General features: G+C 44.8%; 1 long non-coding RNA gene across 1 annotated transcript in view; it reads left to right on the top strand.

Annotated features, from left to right (window-relative positions):
• Nucleotides 1–3,917: 3,917 nt before the first annotated feature.
• The window catches only part of LOC144582368 (uncharacterized), a 36,021-nt gene continuing 14,021 nt past the window's right edge, over nt 3,918–25,917 (top strand). Inside the window, exon 1 of the long non-coding RNA XR_013534953.1 lies at nt 3,918–4,020. This is a non-coding gene — a long non-coding RNA (uncharacterized LOC144582368). The remainder of the gene's footprint in view (nt 4,021–25,917) is intronic.

Here is a 25,917-nt window from a genome sequence, read left to right as displayed (position 1 = left end):
AATTCTACATGTATCACACGGGAACATTGAAGAATCATTTAAGAACAACAAATTAATATGATCCAATATTGTGTCAGTGTTTAAACTGATGTGTGTATAATTTTTGCTTCAATTTGTTTGAATCAGGATCTAAATAAAGTTCATATATCACAACTAGTGGGTATTTGGCGTGAGGCTCTCTTGATCCATAGGTTTCCTTTCATTGGAGGTTTAAAGTAAGGGAATATCATGATTTGTGACATTTTTTATAACACCACAATGGCCTCCTAGGGGCTCCTGCTCAGTCCTAGTCTCTGTATGGAGACCCCCAGCCTGGACCATGCAATGGTGCAGGCTGGGGGTGAAGGGGGTCTGGGACCAAAGCAGATGGAAAGAATCTGAATGAATCTAGGACTTGCTTGTTGTCCATCTCATGTTCTAGTTAGAGCGCACTGGGCTAGTTTTTTTAGATCTAGCAAACTGAGTTTGTAGAGGGTGAATGTATCCATGTACAAATAACAGACATCTACATATGAATCAAATCTGTGAAATTAACACACACATAGAAACATAAATATCTTACGGACAAAAACATGAGCAGAGCATGCTAAGATAGCAATGAAGGCACACAGACAAAGAGAGTTTCGAGAGTTACCAAACAATACACCGCTGGTTCATCTGCTCCCACGCACCCTGAAATAAGGTTAATCAAGTCGCCCAGTTTTGATTTCCTCTCTAAATTGATGACTTTCCTTGAGATTTTCATGAATTATTTTAAAGCCACAGTGCAGCCTCATAGAAATTAATTATTTATTCCTGAGAGACAATGAAGCACATGGTTTTACAAATAAGTTCTGCTGCTGAAGCAAACCTAAGAGATTAACTGGGAATGAATGAGAGACCCAAAATACTGCTTCCCAGCCACGTGCCCAGTGTTGGCCCAGAGGCCCTGGGTGCACTGAGCAGACTCCCCCGATCTCTGGACAAGCACCGCCTGCTGCCCCCGGGCCACATCTGCCCGGCGAGTCAGAAACGGGCCTGTTCTTTCCACTTTAATGGTTCTGCATCTGCTCTGGCCAAAATCCTTTTCCTGTCTTCCCTTCATCTGCACCACATTGCCTAGCTTTCCTGTAGGGGCCCTGGTACGACTGAGAATGATCGCTGTCTCGTTCTGTTTTGTGCTCCTTTTACCCATGGCCGCTTTCTTTTTACACTCTGTGTTCCTCGGAATGGAGGACCTGGAAGCCTCACTCAGAGAGCCTGCCCCTGCGTTCACAGTCCCGGGTCGGGGGTGACTCACACAGATCACCCGATGAGCCTCAAGTTGGCTTTTTATGCCTGGTTATTGTTTAGAGCTTTAAAAATGAGGAAGGGGAAATGAGGGGGAAAGAAGGAGAACAAAACCAAAATGACAGGAAAATGACAGAATTTCCTTCATTATTACCATTTACTTACATTAAATGCCAAGCAAGTCTGAAGGGCTTTGGTGCATGAATAAACAGGCCAGAAGGTAGTTTACCTTCATTGTATATGTACATCTGTGCTCCTCACTCAACAGTGAGGTCCCTGTTCTTCTTGCTTCACACTGGCTGTCCTTGCTCCTGGTTCTCTCAAGGGTGTGAACTCGGCTGAAGATGAGGGGTTCTGACTGCTGCTCCTGTCACGCTGAGTTCGCTTCCAATACGTCCCCTGGCTCAGCAGCTCCACACGGGACCGACGCAGCTCACAGCTACATTTTCGAGCGTGTTGCTGCACATTCCCTTGGGTGTGGACTTTGGATTAGTGTCATTGTCACAGACGCTAGACAAACACAGCGTCCCTCCCCGTGCTAAACTCTTTGCCTTGGTTTGCATTCCTCTGAGGAATGTCCAGACTCTGTCTACACAATGCCGAATATCTGGATCAGACTTGAAAAATAGAATTTAAAATCCCAGTGTTTGTGTTGTGAGGAAAAAAGCCCAACGTTTCTTATATTTGGATATATTAGAGAGAGAGGCAAACCTTTGCCCTCGATTCTATCAGAATGGTATATTTGAAGATGCTAGAAGTATGCTGAGTTGAATCGAACAGTTACTGATATGATCCATTGCACTCCCCAGTGTAGAGTGTAGATCAATAACTCAACAAAGATTCTGTTCTCCATGGTCTTCTCTGTGGCATTGCTTCAGATAGTATGACCTTTTATATTCTCAGGATAAATGTTCTAAACACTTAAAGCATCACTATTTCCTATCGACAAAAGTAGGGTAATTAATAATGACAATTCTGAATGATAAGCATTTTGCTGGTGTGCCAGCCACAGAACTCAGCTTTTAAGGAGTTATCTCACTTAATGCCTTCCACGAGCATTATGGTCTCTCCATTAAATATATGAGGCATCTGAGACTCAGAAAGTTCAAATAACTTGTCCAAAGTCACTCAGCTGAATTATCAAAGCATGACTCACACACAGCCTATGTTCTTACATCATCCTATCTTCTGGAAAGCTTGGACTCCCTTTAATCCAAGTAGTCTGGTTCTGTTTTACGGTCATTAAAGCCGTGTGTGTGTTTCCAACCCCCAATCCCACCTCCCGTGTGTGTGAGTGATGGATAATTATTGTTTGGTCAGGCTCATTCCCTTTTGTTCAATTTCCAACTGCTATGCATCATAGCATTTCCTTATTCTAGAGGGAAGCAGCAGCTCAGAAAGAACTCGATGACAGCTCCTTTGCAGTGCTTCCTGTTGAGGGAGCAGGAAGTGTGCAGGAGCTGTGAGGAAGTCTGCCAGAAAGAGATTCCTAGAGTTGAAAGTGGGGAACCATCAGGCCCAGCGTGGAGCCCAAAGCTGAGCTTAGAAGCCAATAGGAAATAGATGCCTAAACTTCCAAGTTTTTCTTTCCTACAGTTCTGTCAACAGAGACTCTGCAAATATGTGACCGGCTGAATTCTAGAAGAACCTGTGCTTATAAATGCCTCAGAGCCTAACCATGCCATGCAGCACAAGGCCAGCTCGAAGCAGGTACAGAGAACCCAGCAGAAGGGGGCAAGAGTGAGTCAAAGGAACTCGCTGCTCTTTCTAGACTCCCCGAGTGTCACCCATGGAGTCTTTCTCTTTACAGTAAAACCATTGAGAGCAAGGGACTAGACGTCGGGTTGATTAGAGAGAGAAATAGGACAGAATAATATAGAACATTATGGAAGTAAAGTAGAAAATAAAAGTTTATTCAGTATATGAAACAGCAAACGATCTATTAAAAGAAAAAAGCTAAAATCTAACTTGAGGGAACTTGTGTTAGTGAGTGAATGATGAGTGTCAGGTATTTGAAGATCAGCCTCCTGAACGTCTGCCCAATGAAGACTGGACTGGAAGACATTCCCTCAGGGCCTCCTTGACTAAAACATAACTGGATGTTTCCACATTGACCAGCATGACTAACTCAGAGAAGAGCAGACCAGGACCCACCACTCTAGAGCGTGTTTGTCAGGGACCCCTTTCTCCTATGCATCTGCCTTGCTTTGCTTGTGCTCATTTGCATATCCATGCACACAACAAATGTTCATTGACCACCAGCTCTGTGCCAGGCACCAAGGTTGATGAAGATGTGTTGGTGAATGAAACGCATGCCTTCTGGAGCTGACTATCCTGCAGAAGGATTTAAGCCCACTTTCTAAAATCTAAAACAAAAAACAAAACAGCAGCAACAGAAACTCCAGCCTCCCTGTATTCCACACGCCCCTCTAATTAACACAATATTGCTTGGCTACTGATATGGTTTGGCTGTGTCCCCATGCACGTCTCTTCTTGAATTGTGGTTCCCATATTTCCCACATATCGTGGGAGGGACCAGGTGGAAATAACTGAATCATGGGGGTGGTTCCCTCATTCTATTCTCATGATAGTGAGTCAGTTCTCACAAGATCCAACGGTTTTGTAAGGGGCTTCCCCCTTTGCTGGGCACTCATTCTTCTCCTTCCTGCCACCATGTGAAGAAGGATGTGTTTGCTTCCCCTTCTACTATGATCGTTAAGTTTCCTGAGGCCTCCTCAGCCATGCTGAACTGTGAGTCCATTAAACCTCTTTTCTTTATAAATTATCCAGTTTTGGTATATCTTTATTAGCAGCATGATAACAGACTAATACAGCTACACTTCTGGGTCCAGTTATTACCGTTTATCAACTCTCTGAACCTGACCCTCAGGCTCTGCCTTTGTAACAAGATCACCACTGACAGCCAAGGCTTTCAAGTGATCCTTTCCAAGCCTCCACTCATTTGGTCCCCCTAGAACATTTTGCACTGTTGCCCACTCTTTCATTCTTTGGATGTCTTCTTCCCTGGTTTTCCTGAACACCATGATCTCCTGGTTGTCCTCCTACTTTTTTCTCACCTTCATCCACAGGATTTGCTCCCACCATCTATTTATTTCTTTCTGGGGAGGAGGGAGACTTTTTTTTTTTTTTTTTTTTTTTTTGCTTTTCTGGGGAGTTTCATCTGAACCTTTTCTTTTCTCACTTTTAGAGATGTATACACACTTTTGGCTTTAATTACTCTTTATTTGCTCATGGCTGCTATTTTTCTATGCAGAGCTCCAGCTCAGTATCTCTAAACGCCTACTATAATTCCTATTAGAAATCCCACCAGCATCTCACACTTGGCAGGCTGAAAACCAAACTCATAATGTCCTCCACTCTGCTGTGTCCATCTCCCTACATGGCATCATCACCCGCCTATTTATCTCCGTGGTGAGCCAGAGTCATCCTCAAACCTTCCCCCTCCTTCACTCCCACATCCAATAAACTATCAATCACTGCCTTTTCTACTATTTGAATTATCTCTAAGATCTGCCACCTCTAAGCCTGCACTCAGGAAGTGCGTGGTACATAAAAGACATGGAATTGATGCCTGTTGAGTAATCTTTTTTGATAAATGGATGAACATATGACTAAGATCAGACCCCACCAGGTCATGAACTGCAGCTCAATGCACAATGGGGTCACATTGTCGTGCACCCTGAGGCCATGGCCAAGTGATTCAGTTCTGGTCTCCCCATGTTCTTGGGCACAGACAATACCACTTTCAGAACATATTTTCTTATGTGCTGAAACTCTGCTGAGGCTCTGAATTTATCCTAACTACTGGATGATCACAAAGTAACAAATATTTTGAATCTACATTCGTGTAAATTTATGTCAGTCAGAATAATGCATGGTTTTTCTCTGTTCTCCATTTCATCCTTTTTCCATTCTATAAACCCACTTCTACAGCCTGCTGCCATCAGCTGCCAACAACCAAATTTCCAGTTTATTACACTCCGAGTCTCCTCCCCAATTCTGTTATTTCTTCTTCAAGGAATATCTGTTGGCCATTTTACTACTAAGTTGATTATCATCTGAAATAGGCCAAGACCGAGAGATTAAATGCATATAAATTGTGTGTACAAGTCTGTGTGTAAGTTTGTGTGTGTGCAAGTTTGTGTGTGTAAGTCTGTGTGTGTGTAAGTTTGTGTGTAAGTCTGGGTGTGTGTAAGTTTGTGTGTAAGTCTGTGTGTGTGCAAGTTTGTGTGTAAGTTTCTGTGTGTGCAAGTCTGTGTGTGTAAGTCTCTGTGTGTGCAAGTCTGTGTGTGTAAGTCTCTGTGTGTGCAAGTTTGTGTGTGTGAGTTTGTGTGTGCAAGTTTGTGTGTGTGTAAGTTTGTGTGTAAGTCTGGGTGTGTGTAAGTTTGTGTGTGTGCAAGTTTGTGTGTGTAAGTTTGTGTGTGTGCAAGTCTGTGTGTGTGCAAGTTTGTGTGTAAGTGTGTGTGTGTGCAAGTCTGTGTGTGTGCGTGTGTGTGCAAGTTTGTGTGTGTGCAAGTTTGTGTGTAAGTTTGTGTGTGTGCAAGTCTGTGTGTATAAGTCTGTGTGTGTGTGCACACACACATACATATGCATTCCAAGGTTTCTGTTCCTGCAATTTCATCGTAATTCTAGAAAAAGATTTTCCTGAGGAAGAAAGCGGAATTGAAAATGCTGAACTTTTTTTTATGATTCGCATAACTATTATTAAGAACTCACAAAAGCTCAGTCAGTTTCTATGATTGAATTCAAAGGCAGAAAGATAAACAAAAGAAGAAATAAGCCAATCTCTTTAAAATAAAGAAAGAAAACTAAAGAGATATGAAATATTGAAAGCAGATGGAGAAAGGACGTAAAAATGAACGTTGACAATAGGAGGCAAAACACTACAATATCCAAGAAGAAAAAAAAACACGGATAAAACGGCAAAATAACAAAAGCTAGTATAATATTTCCTTTTGGGTAAAACCAATCCATTTCAGTAGCCTTTTTATGTTAATAATCCCTCCCACAAGAGACACAAAGCAGGATGTGCTTCTTGGTAGAGTTTGTAAGCTTTAATGTTTTTCTTTTTCCATTCTACTCTGAAGACCTTTATCCCTTGCTGTTAAGTCAGTGAACACAGATATGTTCATTCATATTGGTGTAAAGAGTCTCTAATGTGATGATCTGCATCAAACTTAAAAGAAAAATTCGCAGTAACAAAAATGCCAACATATTCTGGCATTTTTGTTATGGATTATGGCACAGTACTACTGTGATCACGGGCAAACATTGTCATGAAGCATCACACGTGTTCATGTATAAGCATGACTAGGATTTCCAAATTAAGGATTATTTGGATCTCTCTGTTAAGTGCCCCAGTTTAGAAACAGAAATTCTGCAGAAAACTCTAAGGACAGAGTGGCACTTGACCTTGGGTCTGACGATACTGTGGCTGGAGCTTCAGCCACCTGTCCATTCTGTGCTATTGACCACACACCCATGTATGATTTCACACAGACACACAGACAGACACACACACACACACACCGGTAAAAGCCTCAAAATGTGATGAGCTCAAGTGGCCATTGAAAGATAACTGATGGAGGCAAAAGAGAAAGAATTCTTCCTTGGTATGGTCATTATTCATTGGTCTTTCTATTTTTATGAGAGGGAAACGAATCAGTTACTACCTCGGTCTGAAGGGATTTCAAAGTTTAACCCTTCTTTACTTTCAAACATCGGCAATCTTCACTGAAATTTGATAGGGAGTTTGGAGAGCTGTGTACACCTAGTTTCTCCTTTACCTGGATTTCTGAAGTTGATTTAACTGTTAGGGAATCATTTATTGATTAGTTAGCAAAACTAATCAATAATCATTTATTGATTAGTTAGCCAAAGTACTTCTCTTACAGCATGGTTATGTGAATTCTGTCTCCTGCTGTGGAGTTGTAGCCCTGCCCCAAAAGTAAAGAAGGTATTTGTCTTGGAGACACTCCGTTTTCTTCTTTTTTTACATTCTAATGGCATTCCAGGTAGGTGGAGACATAAAGCTTTGGTTACTATGAAATTTTCAGAAACAGATAATCCTTGCCAACATGTTAGAAAAGAGTAAGAAATTTCGTCTCTAAAAGTCTAAGATTCTAAAAATATATCAACAAATCAAGTATTTCAATTCAAAAGTGAATCAGCATCAGTAAAATCGACGGAATCAATGTACTTCTCAAGGCAGCAGGGAGTGAGTTCTACAGAGCTACTCTGCTCCTAGGATGCAGACTACAATGAATTTTTACAGTTCTGCTGGGATCCTTTGGTAGCAAGGCCATCACACGGTAGATGATTGATAGATAGATAGACAGACAGATGGATAGAATATATATTCTTCATAACATACATAATGTTACAGAATATTATATATGTGTGTATATATATATTATTGATTCTTTCACTGTAACAAGCATGGTTTAACATCAGTCTAACTACTTATTTGGATCAATCCTATAATAGATCTAAAACAGTTTCAAAATTGATTTGCTTATACCACCATGAAAAGTAAAACTATTGAAAAGAGTTCAGGTATATAGTCAACATTCTGTTCATAAGTTACTTAACTATCTCCTCCCCAACCATTGTGTTATCTGTTTTAAACACAAGTCACATTAATTTGCTCCCATTTTCTTTCAATTCTATTTCCTCATTATTCTTGTTTCCATTTTATTTTTTTGAATATGTACAATATTAACATATGTTCAAATCTCAACTGTATAAAAAGGCAGTCTCTTCCTGAATCTCTTAACCCTACTTGTCCCTCTCAATATTGGTAACAAACTTGATTGTTCTCTGGCTTATCCATAACATTTTAATGTTTGAACAGATAATCAGATTGATGTCATTTATTATCTCCTCTCCTTTCTTACACTTTGTGTTTTCACTAATAAAACACCTGGAAATCATCCCTCCCCTTTCTTAGAGGTCTATCTTACTTTTCCCAGTTCACAGAACTCCATTGTATAAATACAGCACAGTTTATAGAATCCATCTCTTATGTTAGTCCCTCCCTTTATCTCAGAGGATTCATCTCAAGACACCCAGTGGATGCCTGAAACCTTGGATAGTCCCCAATTGTGTATACACTATGTGTTTTTCCTATTCATGCACACCTATGACAAACTTCAGTTTATAAATTAAGCACAAGAAGAGATTAACAACAATAATTATAAAACAGAACAATATAACAATTCACAATTTCCTGGATAGAAGGTTCATTCTAGTCTGAAGTGTCAATCATCAATACTCTTTTTTTTTTTTTTTTTGAGACGGAGTTTCGCTTTTGTTACCCAGGCTGGAGTGCAATGGCGCAATCTCGGCTCACCGCAACCTCCGCCTCCTGGGTTCAGGCAATTCTCCTGCCTCAGCCTCCTGAGTAGCTGGGATTACAGGCACGCACCACCATGCCCAGTTAATTTTTTGTATTTTTAGTAGAGACGGGGTTTCACCATGTTGACCAGGATGGTCTCGATCTCTTAACCTCGTGATCCACCCGCCTCAGCCTCCCAAAGTGCTGGGATTACAGGATTGAGCCACCGCACCCGGCCCAGTACTCTTACCCTTTGGGACCACTGTTAAGTAAAATAAGGGTTACTTCAACACAAGCACTGTGACAGCACGACAGTTGGCCTGATAACAGAGATGGCTACTAGGAGGCTAGCATGTTGTGTAAACAGTGTGCAGACGCAGGACAAAGGGACGATTCCCCTGTCAGGAAGGACAGAGCAGGAGAGTGCACAACTTTATCAGCTACTCAAAACAGAGCACAACACAAAATGTAAGGATTATTTCTGGAATTTTCCATTTAATATCTTTGGATCACTATTGACCTATGGGTAACGGAAAATATAGTCAATAAAACTAACCTTAAGAAGGGAGTACTCTATAGCCATTTAGGTAGTTGCTAATATTTTACAATGTGAATGTGGCTGCAGTGAATAATCACATGCCTTCTCTTTGGATTATTTGAAGTATATTGTCAGAGTAAATATCTGAAAGTGTGATTTCTGGGTTGAAGAACAAATGTGTATGTAGTTATGTTTAGAACTGTATTACACTGATGCAAAAGTAATTGTGGTTTTTCTATTACTTTTAATTAAAAGTAATGCCACTTGTGTGTGTGTGTGTGTGTGTGTGTACTTTAGGTTCTGGGGTACACGTGCAGATCATGTTGGGTTGTTGCACAGGTACATACATGGCAAGGTGGGTTGCTGCCTCCATCCCCCCATCATCTACATCTGGCATTTCTCCACACATTATTCTCCGCACCTCATGCTGTCCCTCCCCTAGCCCTCCCCAACAGACCCCAGTGTGTGATGTTCCCCTCCCTGTGTCCATGTGTTCTCATTGTTCAATACCCACCTATGAGTGAGAAAATGCAGTGTTTGATTTTCTGTTCTTTTCTCAGTTTGCTGAGAATGATGGTTTCCAGATTCATCCATGTCCCTACAAAGGACACAAACTCATCGTTTTTTATGGTTGTGTTGTATTCCATGGTGTCTATATGCCACATTTTTTTTGTCCGGTCTATCATCAATGGGCATTTGGGATGGTTCCAAGTCTTTGCTATTGTAAACAGTGCCTCAATGAATATACATGTGCATGTGTCTTTGTAATGGAATGATTTATAATTCTTTGGGTATATACCCAGTAATGGGATTGCTGGGTCAAATGGAATTTCAATTTCTAGATCCTTGAGGAATCTCCACACTGTCTTCCACAATGATTGAACTAATTTACATTCCCACCAAGTGTAAATGCATTCCTGTTTCTCCACATACTCTCTAGCATCTGTTGTCTCCAGATTTTTTAATGATCACCATTCTGACAGCCGTGAGAGGGTATCTCAATGTGTTTTTGATTTTCATTTCTCTAATGACCAGTGATAATGAACATTTTTCCATATGTTTGTTGGCCTCATATATATCTTCTTTTGAAAAGTGTCTGTTCATATCCTTTGCCCACTTTTGAATGGGTTTGTTTGTTTGTTTCCTTGTAAATCTGTTTTAGTTCTTTGTAGATTCTGGATATTAGCCTTTTGTCAGATGGGTAAATTGCAAAAATGTTTTCACATTCTGTTGGTTGCCAGTTCACTCTAATGATTGTTTCTTTTGCTGTACAGAAGCTCTGAAGTTTAATTAGATCCCATTTGTCTATTTTGGCTTTCGTTGCCAATTCTTTTGGTGTTTTAGTCATGAAGTCCTTGCCTATGCCTATGTCCTGAATGGTTTTGCCTAGGTTTTCTTCTAGGGTTTTTATGGTGTTAGGTCTTAAGTCTTTGATCCATTTGGAGTTAATTTTAGTGTAAGGTGTCAGGAAGGGGTCCAGTTTCTGCTTTCTGCACATGGCTAGCCAGTTTTCCCAACACCATTTATTAAACAGGGAATACTTTCCCCATTGCTTGTTTTTGCCATTTACTTTTTTACGTTACATTTTTACATTAAAAGTCAAGCCAAAAACCACAATTACTTTTGCACCAACCTAATACCATTTTGAATTCCCACCAGCAGTGCATGTTAGCAGACAGCTTTGCCAACAGTGTGAATTGTCAAGCTTTCATATTTTCTCCCAATGGATGGGTGAGAAATGGTCCTTCTGTACAGTTTTAATTCACATTTCTCTTATTATGAATGAAGTCAAACATCTTTAACATATAAGAGCCATTTTAATATCTATTTTGCAAATTTTCTGTTCATAAATGACTAGTTCCACTTTTCTATAAGACTTTTTGTCCTTTTTCCCCAATATACTGAAGTTCTTTATCCAAGAGGTACATAGCCCTTCAGCTGTACTCTTTCCGTTGGTCATTTGCCTTTTGACTTAGTATATGGTGCCTTTTTCCATGTAAATAGTTTTTTTTGAAATGTAAGCAAACATCAATCTTTTCATTTATGACACCTGGATTTTGAATTGTTGGAAATCCTTTCTTACACGAAGGAAAGAAATGAATCTAATTTTATCTTTTCTCAATGACTGTTCAGTTCCTCTGATATCACTTATTTTATCAGAAAGTCCATTTTTGCCCCAGTGATTTGACATGTGCCTTTATGTTATACTAATACGCACCATTTGTTCTGCTCCACTTGCTGGTCCTTTTGGAAACATGTCCGTGATGTTTTAATTATAGAAGGTTTAGAGTATATCTTTTCTTATTTCCAACTTTTATTTTAGGTTCAAGGGGCACCTGAGCAAGCTTGTTACACAGTTAAATTGCATGTTTGGTGTACAGATTATTTCAGCACCCATGTAATGAGCACGGTACCTGATAAGTTGTTTTTCAATTCCCACACTTCTTCCACCATATAATCTTAATATAGGCTACCTCTTCCTTTTCAAAGTTTTTTGCATACTTGAGTATCAACTTGTCTAGCTTGGTGTGTGTGTAGGTGTGTGTGTGTGTGTGTGTGTGTGTGTGTTTAATTGAGAATGCATAATATTTGGAAATTAACATGGGAAGAATTGTTACGTTTATAATATTAAAACATCATCATCTCCTATTGGGGTGTTCTAGGGTGTTTTATGGTTTTCTTGAGATAGATTTTAAGTAATATTTTATACTTGTATCTAGTTAATCCTTCATTACTATTATAATTGTGACTTTATTATTTATTATATCTTTTAGTTGGTTATTTGTGTATATAAAGGCTATTGATTATTGCATGTTAACTTTATATTCTGCTAATTGATTAATGTTTTCACTTAAGTTCATTTTATCATTACTTCTTGGGGATTTTCCAGGTATACTATCATGTTACCTGCAAAAGATGGTTTATTTATTGTCACCAATAATCTTGCCTTCAATTCTGTAATCTAATTCCATTCACCAATAATTCCAGAATAATGTTAAATAGTAGTGATGATAGTAGAAATTCTTGCCTTGTTTCTAACCTTAACTAGAATATTTCTAGTTTTTCCTAATTAGAATGATTCTGTAATTAGGATTGGGATATATATATATATATATATATATATATATATATTATATAAAATATATGTATAGATGTAGGAATATATATGTGCATATCTCAATCCTAATTTCAGAATCTTTCTTAATGATTTTTTACTTTCTTTCTTAATCTTTTATCAATAATATATTTTTCCATATTAGGGGTTTGCATTTTGATTTTTTTCTAGAGACTTGATTAAAAATGAAGTTAAATTTTGTCAAAGGCAATGTTTTGCATGGCTGGAGATAGTTATAACATTTTCCCCCTTAGATTTAATTATGTGGTAAAATACATTAAGAAGATTTCCTCATATTGAACTCGTTTTGAATTCTGGTATAAAACTATACATGGCCATGGCAAATTATTCTGAAGTTTTAAATCAGTATTAATAAGTGAAATTGATCTCTAATTTTTGTGTGCTATTTTTATTAAGCTCGGCTATCAGTGTCATTCATTCTTCATAAAAAGAACTGGAAAATTCCTCTTCGTTTTCTGTATTTTAAAACAAGGCATATAGCATTTGGGCCAGCGAGTCTCCATAGACGTTGAAGCATTCCCCTCTGAAACTGTTTGTATGGTGTTTTATTAAGAAGCGGTACTTAATATATTTTTCTATGTCTTCTATGGAAATTGATTAAGCTTTCAGTTTACTAAGGTGAATTCTGGTAAACTGTATTTTATTTTATTTATTTATTATTTATTCATTTGTTTGAGACAGAGTTTCTCTCTTGTTGCCCAGGCAGGACTGCAATGGCACGATCTCGGCTTACCACAACCTCTGCCTATTGGGTTCAAGGGATTCTCCTGCCTCAGCTTCCCGAGTAGCTGGGATTACAGGCATATGCCACCATGCCTGGTTAATTTTGTATTTTTAGTAGATATGGGGTTTCTCCATGTTGGTCAGGCTGGTCTAGAACTCGTGACCTCAGGTGATCTGCCCACCTTGGCCTCCCAAAGTGCTGGGATTACAGGCATGAGCCACCACACCCACCCCAACTACATTTTATTAATAAATTCCCCACTTCACAGCTTCCAGTAGAGTTCAGAGGTAGAACATTTGACTACAGAAATTACCCACTTCATCAGGCTTTATAAGTGTATTGGCATAAAAGTAGTCTATAATTTAAAAGTTTTTTTTTTCTGTGTAGTCATTTACTCTTTGCCATAATTTATTTTTTAAAGTTTTGCCCCTTTTTTGATTAAATTACCTAGAGTTTTTTGTTCACTATTATTTCAAAAGTTACTTTTATTTATGCAGTCTACTGTTTTTCCATTTTTATCATATTTATTTCTCTATTATTATTATTAAATCTTTTGTTTTTCTTTTTTTTCCTTTTTACTTGGGATTGCAACTCATTTTTTTTTCATTCTTTTATTTTTATCAGCATAGACGCTAGGGCCATACATTTTCTATTACTGCTGCTTTAAATGTAACTCATAGATTTTTAATACAGCGTTTTTATTATTCTTTTTTATTTCTTGAATTATAGCTTTAAATGCTAGCTCTACCACATTGTTTTGATTTTTTCTTCAGAGATATCAATCACGTGTGCACGCGCACGCGCACACACACACACACTCATACACATACTGTATTAGGGTTCTCCAGAGAAAAGAACAGCAATAGGATACATGGAGATTTGCTTGAAGGGGATCGACTGCATGACTGTGAAGCTGGCAAGAGAAAATGTGTAAAGCAGACCAACAGCCAGGAACTCAGCAAGAGCTGATGCTGCAACCTTGAGGCACAATTTATTCTTTTCTGGGAAACCTCAGGTTTTTCTCTTCTCTCCTCAACTGATTGGGTGAGGCTCACCACCTTATCCAGGGTTATTTTCTTTACTTTAAAGTCAACTGATGATAGATGTTAGCCTACATCTACAAAACAGCTTCACAGCAAATCCTGGGTTAGGGTTTAAGTGACGGATTCCCACAGCCTCACCAAGTTGAAACATCAAAGTAACCATCACGCGCTGCGCCTTTCTTCTCCAGCATTGCAACCGTCTTCTCTCTCATTCTGTTTATTAATCTTCTCTATTACGCTAGCCTCTTGATTGCTTTCTTAATTTTCCCATGACCCTTATTAACCTTTATTTGAGTCTATTCTTCACTGGTCATCTTTGGTAGCTTAGCCTTCATTTCCTTCATGATGCTAACATTATACTCTATTTTCTGTCCTTGCCTTTCCTTAACTGTTGCTGTATTTTTTTGTTCCGTTTCCTGCCTCTATTTTTAATTTTTAAATATTCAATCTAAAATATTTCCTCATTTTCAAATTCCTTTTTGTGTCTATTTAATTCAGTTTTGATTCTTCGGTGACAATTTTCTTCTGTTTCATGGTTGATTTTTTTTTTTTTTTCTGGAGAACTTTTCTCAGCTTCTATGTGTTGATTCACATTTTCTGTTTTCTTACTACAGTTTCCCGTGAATGTGGTCTGCCTTTTCTATTCCTGCTCATCTCATGGGTGTGACTTCTAACGTGAGAGTGCCCTTTTCGGTACATCCGCCTTCTTTTGTTTGGTTTCCTTAGTGGAGGGTGATGGGGATGGTGGAGGGAAAAGAGATGGTTTGCTGTGTCTGCTATGCTGTCATCTGTCATCTCTGTCAACTCCTTAAGTCCCCTCAGTTCCTCCCTTCTCCTTCGTGACATGTCCCTGGTGGTTTCTGTTCCTTCTTTGCACATCTTCTCTGGAAGGAGCCCACCTCTGGGCTGCCTCTTCTTGCCTGACTCATGTTCAAAGTCCTCCCGTCCCCGTGACTGTTGCTCTGAACTACCAGTCCCTGAGCCTTCCATCCCCAGGCCTTCAGCATCCAGAGTGGATTTTTCTTTTTGAGGTTTCATCTAAGGCACCCCTATCCTGTCTTTTTTTCCCCCCACAAAATCACTTGAACCTTGCCGACCCATTGCCTAGAAGTACCCAGCAGTGGTGACAGGGGCTCAGCTGAAGTGTGGCCTCTTTCTCCGTGTAGAGGTAATCTTGCTGATGGTGGTGTCCTCTGTCATCCAGTGAGCAGCCCATGTGGCTCACAGGTGGTTTCACTGGTTTATTTTTGTGGGAAGGATGTGCAGGGAGATGGGAAGTCAGGTCTGTGCCATCCTCCCACACACCCACGAGATCCCCACTCCTTTTTACTCATTTTTCTCTACTTCTCCCTCAGCAAGAAGCCAAGGTCATGAGAAGCCTGAATGTGGACTTGAGTAACTGAGGTTGGCACACTCTGCTGCAGAGGTGACAGGGCACACCCAAAATGGGAAACTGACTATCTCTCAGGGTTGTCATGAAGATTAACGAAAACAATAATCACACAAGCACAGCAAGCTGTTAGGTCATCTGTCTTCTCTGCGACCAGGCCCTAGAAGTTGTCCTTCTGGGGTCTCTCAGGGGATCAGTGACCCCTCTTCACTGGAACGTATTGGGGTGTGTCCGTAAAACCCACAAGGCGGGAAGTGAGCAAATTCTTAGTTTTCCCTTAGCTAAGAACTATCATGTAACAAAAGTATTGGGGTCTCTGACACCTGGATATGGAATTGCTGAATAATAAACATCGGCTTTGCCTACAAACGTGGGCGCAAAGAGGAACCTCATAGCCTCACACTAATTCCGAGCACAGGATCAGCCTCGACTGCCCATTTGCCTGCTGAGGAGGAGACAGGAGGAGCAGCATGGGAAACACGGGAAATGTCCCCAAGCCATCTTTCCGCTTCAGGCACTTACTGGTCAGAGTGAAATCTCTCTTCTCTCCTCTACATCAGTTTAGAGTCTCATATTAAACAAAAAAACAAGTCGAGCTCATGGGGAAACCACTTTCTTCCTTCCTTCCTCTGATTTTTATTCACCATCTTCCACGGCACACGCACCCTCACCCCCGGCCCCAGCCCACCTCAATCCTCAGTGCTGGCCTCCGGTCGTCAATAGCAGCAATGACTGTGTCTTCATGAAAAAAGATGGATAAAACATCACCATAACCTCAGAGGCATGAGCAAAGCCCGTATTAGAATTCGGGAGCTACAGCTGGAACTTCCAGCGTGGGGCGGGAGATAAAGTTCACTATTGTTAGCTCGCAAGTGGCTCCGACTTCCTGGCAACAGCAGTGGATTACTCAGGCATTTATGCAGGCCTTCAGAAACAGTCCACTGTTCCCCAACAAAAAAGGCATTCAGGAAGGGAGCGCAGGCTCCCCGGTCCTGGAGAGCCGGCTTTAGGGCAGCCACTGGTCGGGAGGCCTCCCCAGTCAATGGCCTCTGTGGGAAAGGCAGTGATGTCACCGCAAATGCATTTCTGGGGCTTTGCCCTGCTTTCCCCATCTCTCCCTTGCAGGCTGTTTCCCGGTTTTATTTTTCTCTCTTTCTTTCTCTCCCTCCAGCCTCTTTGAGGGTACTATGCCTTTTTTCCAAGTTTAGAGCTGAAATCCACGGGAGGCCCGCAGCCCCCTGACTGCCATGGCAACACCGGGCCTGGCACACTTTATTTTGTTTTGCATAAAAAGTACAGAAAGATTGAAAGAAGGGACAAGAATGAAAGGGGGAACGGAGCCAGCTTTGCCCGAGAGGGGATGGTATCTGCCAGGCAAGGGCAGAAGCACATGGGCAACCGGACTGTGGGGCCAGAGGAGCCAGCGGAGGGGCCTTTGAGAAACAAATCTGTGACCCTTCAGAGTCCAAGCTTCCGAAAAACCCCAGCGCTTCTGACGGGTGACAGAAGACGGAGGGCAACAAAATTCTCACAAGAAAGAAGGTCTCGCTTTTGAACATGTGCCCAATTGCACAGTTTAAAGGAAGCTTTCAAAAATCTGTCTAGCCTTCTCAAAAAGAAAGACAAAAAGAAGTGAAAAAAAAAAGGAGCGAAAAGTCTCAAAAGGACTTTTGACCTGTGCAGAAAGGGAGCAGAAAACACGCTGACACATTTCCTGGAATGCCCACGGTCCTCCAGCTCCCCGTTGTCAAACGGCCGCAGTGTAAACCCGAAGGTGTCAGCTCTGGCAAATCAACTCGAAATAATTGATGGCAAACAGAAACCAACATTCATTACTGTACTTTCTGCCCCCAGAGGATAGACCATTACCTTGAACTCCTGGAAGAAAATGAACGTCTTTCCTCTGGTATGTTTGTGTCCATTCTATCAAAAAGCAGATTGCAAACAGTCTGAGAAAGCAGCTCCTGAAAAACACAGACAACTGCTCCATGAAAAGCAGGGCGGGCAGTGAGGTGAGTTGGGCTTGTGGGTATAAATCACGGTCCCCTGCTGCTGCCCAGGGCCCCTTCTCTTTAGCATCAGCATCCGATGGATGTGAGCCCCATCCAGTTCCTGGGCCCCGCCTCACTGCCTTCTAATCACCTCCTTCCCAAATACATAATCAGCCGTGGTCCAAGCTCCATGTTTTCTGGTTACACACAAATGCACCAGGTCAAGAGTCTTGAAAAGCTTAGACCCTAATCACAGAAGGCACAATCCTCGGGGAGGGAATGGCAGTGTCGTTTCTACTAACAGTGATGGCTGAGGCCAAGGCGTTGAAGAGAGGAGATGAAGAGGAAGGTGCAGGCAGGCTCCCAAGAGGACTCGGGCTCTGAGGCAGGTCCGGAGATTGTTCACAGGCACGGAGGAGGAAGGAGACTGCCCCATGCTCAAGTACAGGTGACTGGGTGTTGAGTGGGCTGGACTCACTGACGGATTCCGCACAAGCACTCTGCCATGATGCCCCCCCCACCCACTGGAGGACCTAAGAGGGGCCTGAGAATACCATAGCTGGGCAAGCTGTCTGGTGTACCCAGAGAGACCAGTCTCTTTCTGTGTGCATTCCCATATTGTGTGGTTATGTTCTCGTGGTGTCTCTTCTCACCCTCCCCTCTTGCATTCAGCTTAGACAGAATTGGAAAGAGAGAAGACCCTGACTCCATATCTTATACGAAAAAAGAGAAAACTCTCAGCTCACACTCACACCCTCAAATTCCCTGGCTGAACATCCCCCTCCACACATCTGGGTTTCCCTGGGGAGGGGATTCAGGACGATGCCCACAGAACTTTCCTTCCCCAGTCCGTCTGTGACTGGCTCCCCTCCTTAGAATGTGCGAGTTTTCACTGTCTGTTCTCAGCTCTAGGGCTTCAGCTGAAATCCTCAGACACAAGACTTCCACTTTTGCTTGGTTTCCATAGGATCACTTCAGTCACTAGCCACATGCAGAAGGCATCTTAGCCCACACCCCAATCCATTCAGTCACTAGCCACATGCAGAAGGCGTCTTTGCCCACACCCAGTCCATTCAGTCACTAGCCACATGCAGAAGGTGTCTTTGCCCACACCTAGTCCATTCAGTCACTAGCCACACGCAGAAGGTGTCTGAGCCCACACCCAGTCCATTCAGTCACTAGCCACATGCAGAAGGCGTCTTTGCCCACACCCAGTCCATTCAGTCACTAGCCACATGCAGAAGGCATCTTTGCCCACACCCCAGTCCATTCAGTCACTAGCTACATGCAGAAGGTGTCTGAGCCCACACCCAGTCCATTCAGTCACTAGCCACATGCAGAAGGTGTCTGAGCCCACACTCCAGTCCATTCAGTCACTAGCCACACGCAGAAGGCGTCTTTGCCCACACCCAGTCCATTCAGTCACTAGCCACATGCAGAAGGCGTCTGAGCCCACACCCAGTCCATTCAGTCACTAGCCACATGCAGAAGGCGTCTTTGCCCACACCCAGTCCATTCAGTCACTAGCCACACGCAGAAGGTGCCTTAGCCCACACCCAGTCCATTCAGTCACTAGCCACATGCAGAAGGTGTCTGAGCCCACACCCAGTCCATTCAGTCACTAGCCACATGCAGAAGGCGTCTTTGCCCACACCCAGTCCATTCAGTCACTAGCCACATGCAGAAGGTGTCTGAGCCCACACCCAGTCCATTCAGTCACTAGCCACATGCAGAAGGTGTCTTTGCCCACACCCCAGTCCATTCAGTCACTAGCTACATGCAGAAGGCGTCTGAGCCCACACCCAGTCCATTCAGTCACTAGCCACATGCAGAAGGCGTCTTTGCCCACACCCAGTCCATTCAGTCACTAGCCACATGCAGAAGGCATCTTTGCCCACACCCAGTCCATTCAGTCACTAGCCACATGCAGAAGGTGTCTGAGCCCACACCCAGTCCATTCAGTCACTAGCCACAAGCAGAAGGTGCCTTAGCCCACACCCAGTCCATTCAGTCACTAGCTACATGCAGAAGGTGTCTGAGCCCACACCCAGTCCATTCAGTCACTAGCCACACGCAGAAGGTGCCTTAGCCCACACCCAGTCCATTCAGTCACTAGCCACATGCAGAAGGCGTCTTTGCCCACACCCAGTCCATTCAGTCACTAGCTACATGCAGAAGGCGTCTTTGCCCACACCCAGTCCATTCAGTCACTAGCCACATGCAGAAGGTGTCTGAGCCCACACCCAGTCCATTCAGTCACTAGCTACATGCAGAAGGCGTCTTTGCCCACACCCAGTCCATTCAGTCACTAGCCACATGCAGAAGGTGTCTGAGCCCACACCCAGTCCATTCAGTCACTAGCCACAAGCAGAAGGTGCCTTAGCCCACACCCAGTCCATTCAGTCACTAGCTACATGCAGAAGGTGTCTGAGCCCACACCCAGTCCATTCAGTCACTAGCCACACGCAGAAGGTGCCTTAGCCCACACCCAGTCCATTCAGTCACTAGCCACATGCAGAAGGTGTCTGAGCCCACACCCAGTCCATTCAGTCACTAGCCACATGCAGAAGGCGTCTTTGCCCATACCCAGTCCATTCAGTCACTAGCCACATGCAGAAGGCGTCTTTGCCCACACCCAGTCCATTCAGTCACTAGCTACATGCAGAAGGCGTCTTTGCCCACACCCAGTCCATTCAGTCACTAGCCACATGCAGAAGGTGTCTGAGCCCACACCCAGTCCATTCAGTCACTAGCCACATGCAGAAGGCGTCTTTGCCCATACCCAGTCCATTCAGTCACTAGCCACATGCAGAAGGCATCTTTGCCCACACCCAGTCCATTCAGTCACTAGCTACATGCAGAAGGTGTCTGAGCCCACACCCAGTCCATTCAGTCACTAGCCACATGCAGAAGGTGTCTTTGCCCACACCCAGCCCATTCAGTCACTAGCTACATGCAGAAGGTGTCTGAGCCCACACCCAGTCCATTCAGTCACTAGCCACACGCAGAAGGTGCCTTAGCCCACACCCAGTCCATTCAGTCACTAGCTACATGCAGAAGGTGTCTGAGCCCACACCCAGCCCATTCAGTCACTGGCCACATGCAGAAGGTGTCTGAGCCCACACCCCAGTCCATTCAGTCACTAGCCACATGCAGAAGGTGTCTTTGCCCACACCCAGCCCATTCAGTCACTAGCTACATGCAGAAGGTGTCTGAGCCCACACCCAGTCCATTCAGTCACTAGCCACACGCAGAAGGTGCCTTAGCCCACACCCAGTCCATTCAGTCACTAGCTACATGCAGAAGGTGTCTGAGCCCACACCCAGCCCATTCAGTCACTGGCCACATGCAGAAGGTGTCTGAGCCCACACCCCAGTCCATTCAGTCACTAGCCACATGCAGAAGGTGTCTGAGCCCACACTCCAGTCCATTCAGTCACTAGCTACATGCAGAAGGTGTCTGAGCCCACACCCAGTCCATTCAGTCACTAGCCACATGCAGAAGGTGTCTGAGCCCACACCCAGCCCATTCAGTCACTAGCTACATGCAGAAGGTGTCTGAGCCCACACTCCAGTCCATTCAGTCACTAGCTACATGCAGAAGGTGTCTGAGCCCACACCCAGCCCATTCAGTCACTGGCCACATGCAGAAGGTGTCTGAGCCCACACCCCAGTCCATTCAGTCACTAGCCACATGCAGAAGGCGTCTTTGCCCACACCCAGTCCATTCACTGCGAAGCATTTGCGCTTCCTAATACTCAGCTCAACTCTCTCCCTCCCAGTGGTGGCTGTTTTTCTGTTTGCATTTGTCTACCCATTACCGTTCCTTCTGGAGCCACAGTCCGGGTTTTCCTTTGGGGAACTGTGCCTCCCTCTACCTCAATCCATAGGGTTCACCTGGGGGTTCCAGCCTCCAGGTTAGTCCACGTGATACAAAGGTGGTCAACGGGCTCCTTAAATACATAACGAGCCCAGGAGCAGCAGCCGTTCGGGGACCCACCTGGTCCAGCCTATGTGGTCTGGGCTTGCCTGAGAGTCTCTGGCCCTACCGTGTTGTTCTCAGCACTGGGGCGGGTGGACGTATGGGCCACATCTCACCCTCCACCTAGGGCTAAAGAAAGCCTACAAGGACACAGAGAGGAAAGGGTGGGCCCACAGGAGCTTTTCAGTCCTTGAATCGACCTGTGCCTGATCTACCCTCAGGCTTTTCAGAAACAGGAACCCACAAATTCAAACCCCCACATTTTTTTTTGTCATAAAGCCAATTTTATGCTTTAAAGGTATGCAAAATCCAACTGGGTGCAGTGGCTCATGCTTCTAATCCCAGCACTTTGGGAGGCTGGGGTGGGTGGATCACAAGGTCAGGAGTTGGAGACTAGCCTGAGCAACATAGTGAAATCTCGTCTCTTCTAAAAATACAAAAATTAACTGGGCTTGGTGGTGCACGCCTGCAATCCCAGCTACTCAAGAGACTAAGGCAGGAGTATCGCTTGAACCTGGGAGACAGGTTGCAGTGAGCCGAGATTGCGTCACTGCACTCCAGCCTGGTCAACAGAGCGAGACTTCTTCTCTGGAAATCCACTGCTTGGAGGACCTGGACTGACACAGATAGTGCCAGGAGTGACCTGATCAAAGCAGAGGGGAAGTTGAGGTCTGGACACCGGATCAACCCATGCCTGACCACCAAGACCACATGCTGAGTGGAAGGTGGGAGGCGTGCATGGTGCCCAGTGCCTGGTCGTCACCCCTACTCAGCATCTCACTGACAGGGACCTGAGGAACTGTCTTGGGGAAGGGAAGATCTTTGCTTTTGTGGTAACGCCAACATTTGAAAGACGTGCAGTGTCCAGTGGAGTTGGCTGGTTTGTGCTAAGCTATACCTGCAGATGGGCAGTGAGAGGATGTGTATGAGAGCCAGGAGCCCTGTTGCGTAGCTTGCTGAGAGCTTCTGCAGTGGAACAGGAGACACTCCTCAGGGCTCAGTGGCTGAGCTGCAGAGACGGTCACACGCTCGGTCAAGTTAGGGCTTATGCTAGGTGGATGTCTTGGTTGGGAAAACCTAGAGAATCTGAAAACAGGATTGGGATGGATGGCCCTGGCAACTGAGCTCTGCAGAACCCCTGCAGCCCTCCCGAGTAAGAACTGGCATGCTGCCCATGGGAACCCACTGCAGAGCAAGGCATGCTGGTCCTAGAGGAACTGCCCCGCCAGCTGCTCCGACTGCTGAGTTGATAAGAGCAAAACTTGTCTTGAAACGATGCAGCCCAGATGAGCCACACGGGACCCTCTGGCAGGAGCTGGCTGATGAGGATCTGTGGGCATGGGTTTGCCTTTCTTATAGGCACAGCATCACCCAGTGCCGAGAGACACTGACTGACACCTGACCAGAGAGCTCTCCTCGCAGCTGTGGAGGTGTAAGGCAGCCCCATGACCATGGAGTTCATGCGCTACGTTACACCCCACACTACCCAGGGACAGTGGCCCCCCAGAGCACTGGAACGGCCTGCTTAATGCACTGCCATTGAGGAGCTTGGCGACAACAGCCTGCACGGACACAGTGTGTGCCTCAGAGCCCTCCTCATGCCAGTGTAGCTCGGGTAGGGGGAATATCTGGGTTGGGGAGTGAGCAAGGGGTAGATGCAGGCATTGAGCCACCCATACCACTCCTCATGGCCAACTGAAGGAGCTCCTGCCTCCTGCTCCCGCAGCTCTGGGATCTGCAGGATGGGAGGGCCAAGCCCCTCTGCTGCAGTGGCGGCTGCTGCCTGATGCCATGGACTGCTCATGTCTAGGGACCAGCTACAAGAACTGGAGCCACCGTCTTGGTGAGGGCACTGGCCTTGCCGGCAGGAGGAGAGTTGCTTTTCCACAACGGGATGGGGAAGAATGCACAGGGACCTCAGGCAGCCCTCCGCTCTCTTAAACAACAGCGGCTAGAAACGTGCAGCAGCCCTGCCTGGGAAGGGACAATCGCTGAAGACCCACCGCCCACACCCCAGCTGTGCCCCTGCGACGGGTGGAAGTGCGTCCCCAACAAGATGCATTTCTGTCCAAACATCTGAGGCCTGAGGATGTGGACTGACTCAGAACAGGGTCTCTACAGACGGAACAAAGTTGAGAGGAGGCCTCGAGCCAGTGTGACTGGTGAACTGATGAGACGGGGAGAGACACAGCCACGAAGCAGAGGCTGCAGTGATGCTGCCACGGAGGAGGAGCCTCCGCACGGGTGTCCGAGGGAGCCTGGCCCTGCTCGCACCTCGACTGCAGGCTTCTGGCCTCCAGGACTGCGAGGGAGTCACTACTGCTTTAAGCCACCCAGCTTGTGGGGCTTCATTATATCTGCCACAGCAAACTGGTGCAGCCACGAAGACCCACAGAAGTGGGAGCTCCATGGGGGATGGTGAGCTCAGGTGGCCCCCAAGGCCAATGTGCCACAGGTGGTGGTGGCCCCATTATCCAGTCTCTTCTGCGTTTCCCTTCTGAAATGAACGCTGGGAGTGGTGTCCTCAGACACACATGCAGGAGGGGGTCTGTGTGGCCATGGAGGGCACCTGCCACGGGGGCCCAGGTGACAGATGGCTCCCAACACAGCCATCTTGCCAAGGCCATGCCTCCCAGGCTGCTGCCAGGAACTGAATGATCACAGCTGGGCACTGGGACCAGGCCACTTCTGCCAAGGACAGGCATCCTCTACTGCTGAACCTTGGCTCAGGGGTGCACTGGTGGCCGGCTGAGACTCTCTTTGGTGACACTGCCACCAGAGCTCCTCCACCCACTTCTCCCTGTCTCTCTCCTCTGACAGATGCCAGCCTGGCCCGGCTGCTTCCTTTTCGCCCTTCACAGACTCCCCTACCCCGGATCTCTCCCACTGATGCCATGCTGCCTGAAGACCAGAACTGATGAGGGGGAAAGTCACTGTCCTCACATACGTCACAGAAGCATCCCGCTGTCAACTTTCCATCAATCCCTCGTAAGCATCACAGACACAGCTCTTCTCTCCTCTCTTCATTTACTCATTCAAGAACACACAAAAATAGCAAACACTCCAGGGCTCAGGACATTAAGAAATGAGCACAACCAGATTAATGAGCTGCTCCCTCCTTCTGAGCTGTCTTGATTAGTTCAGACTATTAGCCAGACGCCTCAATGTAATCAGACAACTTCCAACTGGGGCTGAAACAAGGCAGCCTGCAGCAATGGTGGGCACAGCCTTCCAGGGTCTTGACTATCTCAGCATAGTGTGTATTTGTTCCGGAAAGTTAACACAAACAAGTGAGTGCGAGCCCTCAGTTTGCATCTTGGAAATGATCTAAACTTGTCGAGTGGCAGCCAGCAGCCTTCCCCTGAGACAGGAGAACCTGATTGACACAGGAATGTCCACAGTCAACTTCCTAGTCTTATTTTCTGGTGGGATGTTACTCTACTTGTTAAAAATTGTAGTAAAACAGGATTTCCTTTTCCCTCTCTGGCCTTCTAAATCTCACAGAGGGAAGACTCTTGTGTGTTTAAGAGAAGATGCTATTTTCTCACTTCCAGCTTGGAAATGATGATGGTAAAAATACCACTTGCAAACCCACGAAAACTCTCTGGGGACTCAAGGGAAGGCCGGGAAACCCCAATCATAAATGATAAAGCAGAGGAGGACAAAGGGCTGATTATTGTCATCGTGATCGCTGTTATAAAGAACAAATATTGATGTGCAAAGACACAGGTCTAGAGCGTTCTGGGAAGTAAGTGGGGCACGAGCCTGGCCTCCCCAGCTTATTACCTCTCAGAGATGCATGACACAGCAGTTTCCAGATGCTACAAATGTACAAGACAGAGGCTTGAAATCAGAATCCTGAAGAGGAAGGCGTCTCCCACTTGGACCTGAAGAGATGCCAAACAGAGGATTTGAGTTGAGCCTTCACAAGAGAGTAGGAATTTGATAGAGAAGAAAGAACTCCATTCCTGAATCCAGGCAGGAACTGAGCTAAGGCCAGCAGAAGAGGAGAAAGCATGTTTTAGGACATGAAGCCCGTCAGTTTCCAGAGAATGAGGGGTTCCTGTGTGAGGACACTGGAGTGTCAAACCAGAAAAGGAGCTGGAAGGGAATCAGGAGTCCTACAAGCTCTGGACTTCATTTTGTAGGAGATAATGGGATCAAAGTAGAATGTGGCCTTTCAGGATGGTCACATTTGAAAGTGTATATTTATTGATTTGCTCGTTCACTTATTTATGTGGGTGTCTATTTTATTTTTCTGGAAATGTGCTCAGATATTAGGCAGACTTGCCTGATCAGCTCCCAAGGAAGCCACCAGCTCCAGCAGGTACGGCTGCCCTGTCCACCTACATCCAGAAAAACCCTGAGACCAGGAATAAAACAGGGCCATTTTTCTTTCCGTATGTTTAGAAAAGGTCACTGTCAATATATTCAGTGTTGCACTAGACGTTCTTGTTTCATGAGACTTACAACTACCTACATTTTCAT

Source organism: Callithrix jacchus, chromosome 4 (assembly GCF_049354715.1).
Source record: "Callithrix jacchus isolate 240 chromosome 4, calJac240_pri, whole genome shotgun sequence".
In the NCBI taxonomy this organism is placed as follows: Eukaryota; Metazoa; Chordata; class Mammalia; order Primates; family Cebidae; genus Callithrix; species Callithrix jacchus.
This window is presented reverse-complemented; position numbering and strand designations above follow the sequence as displayed.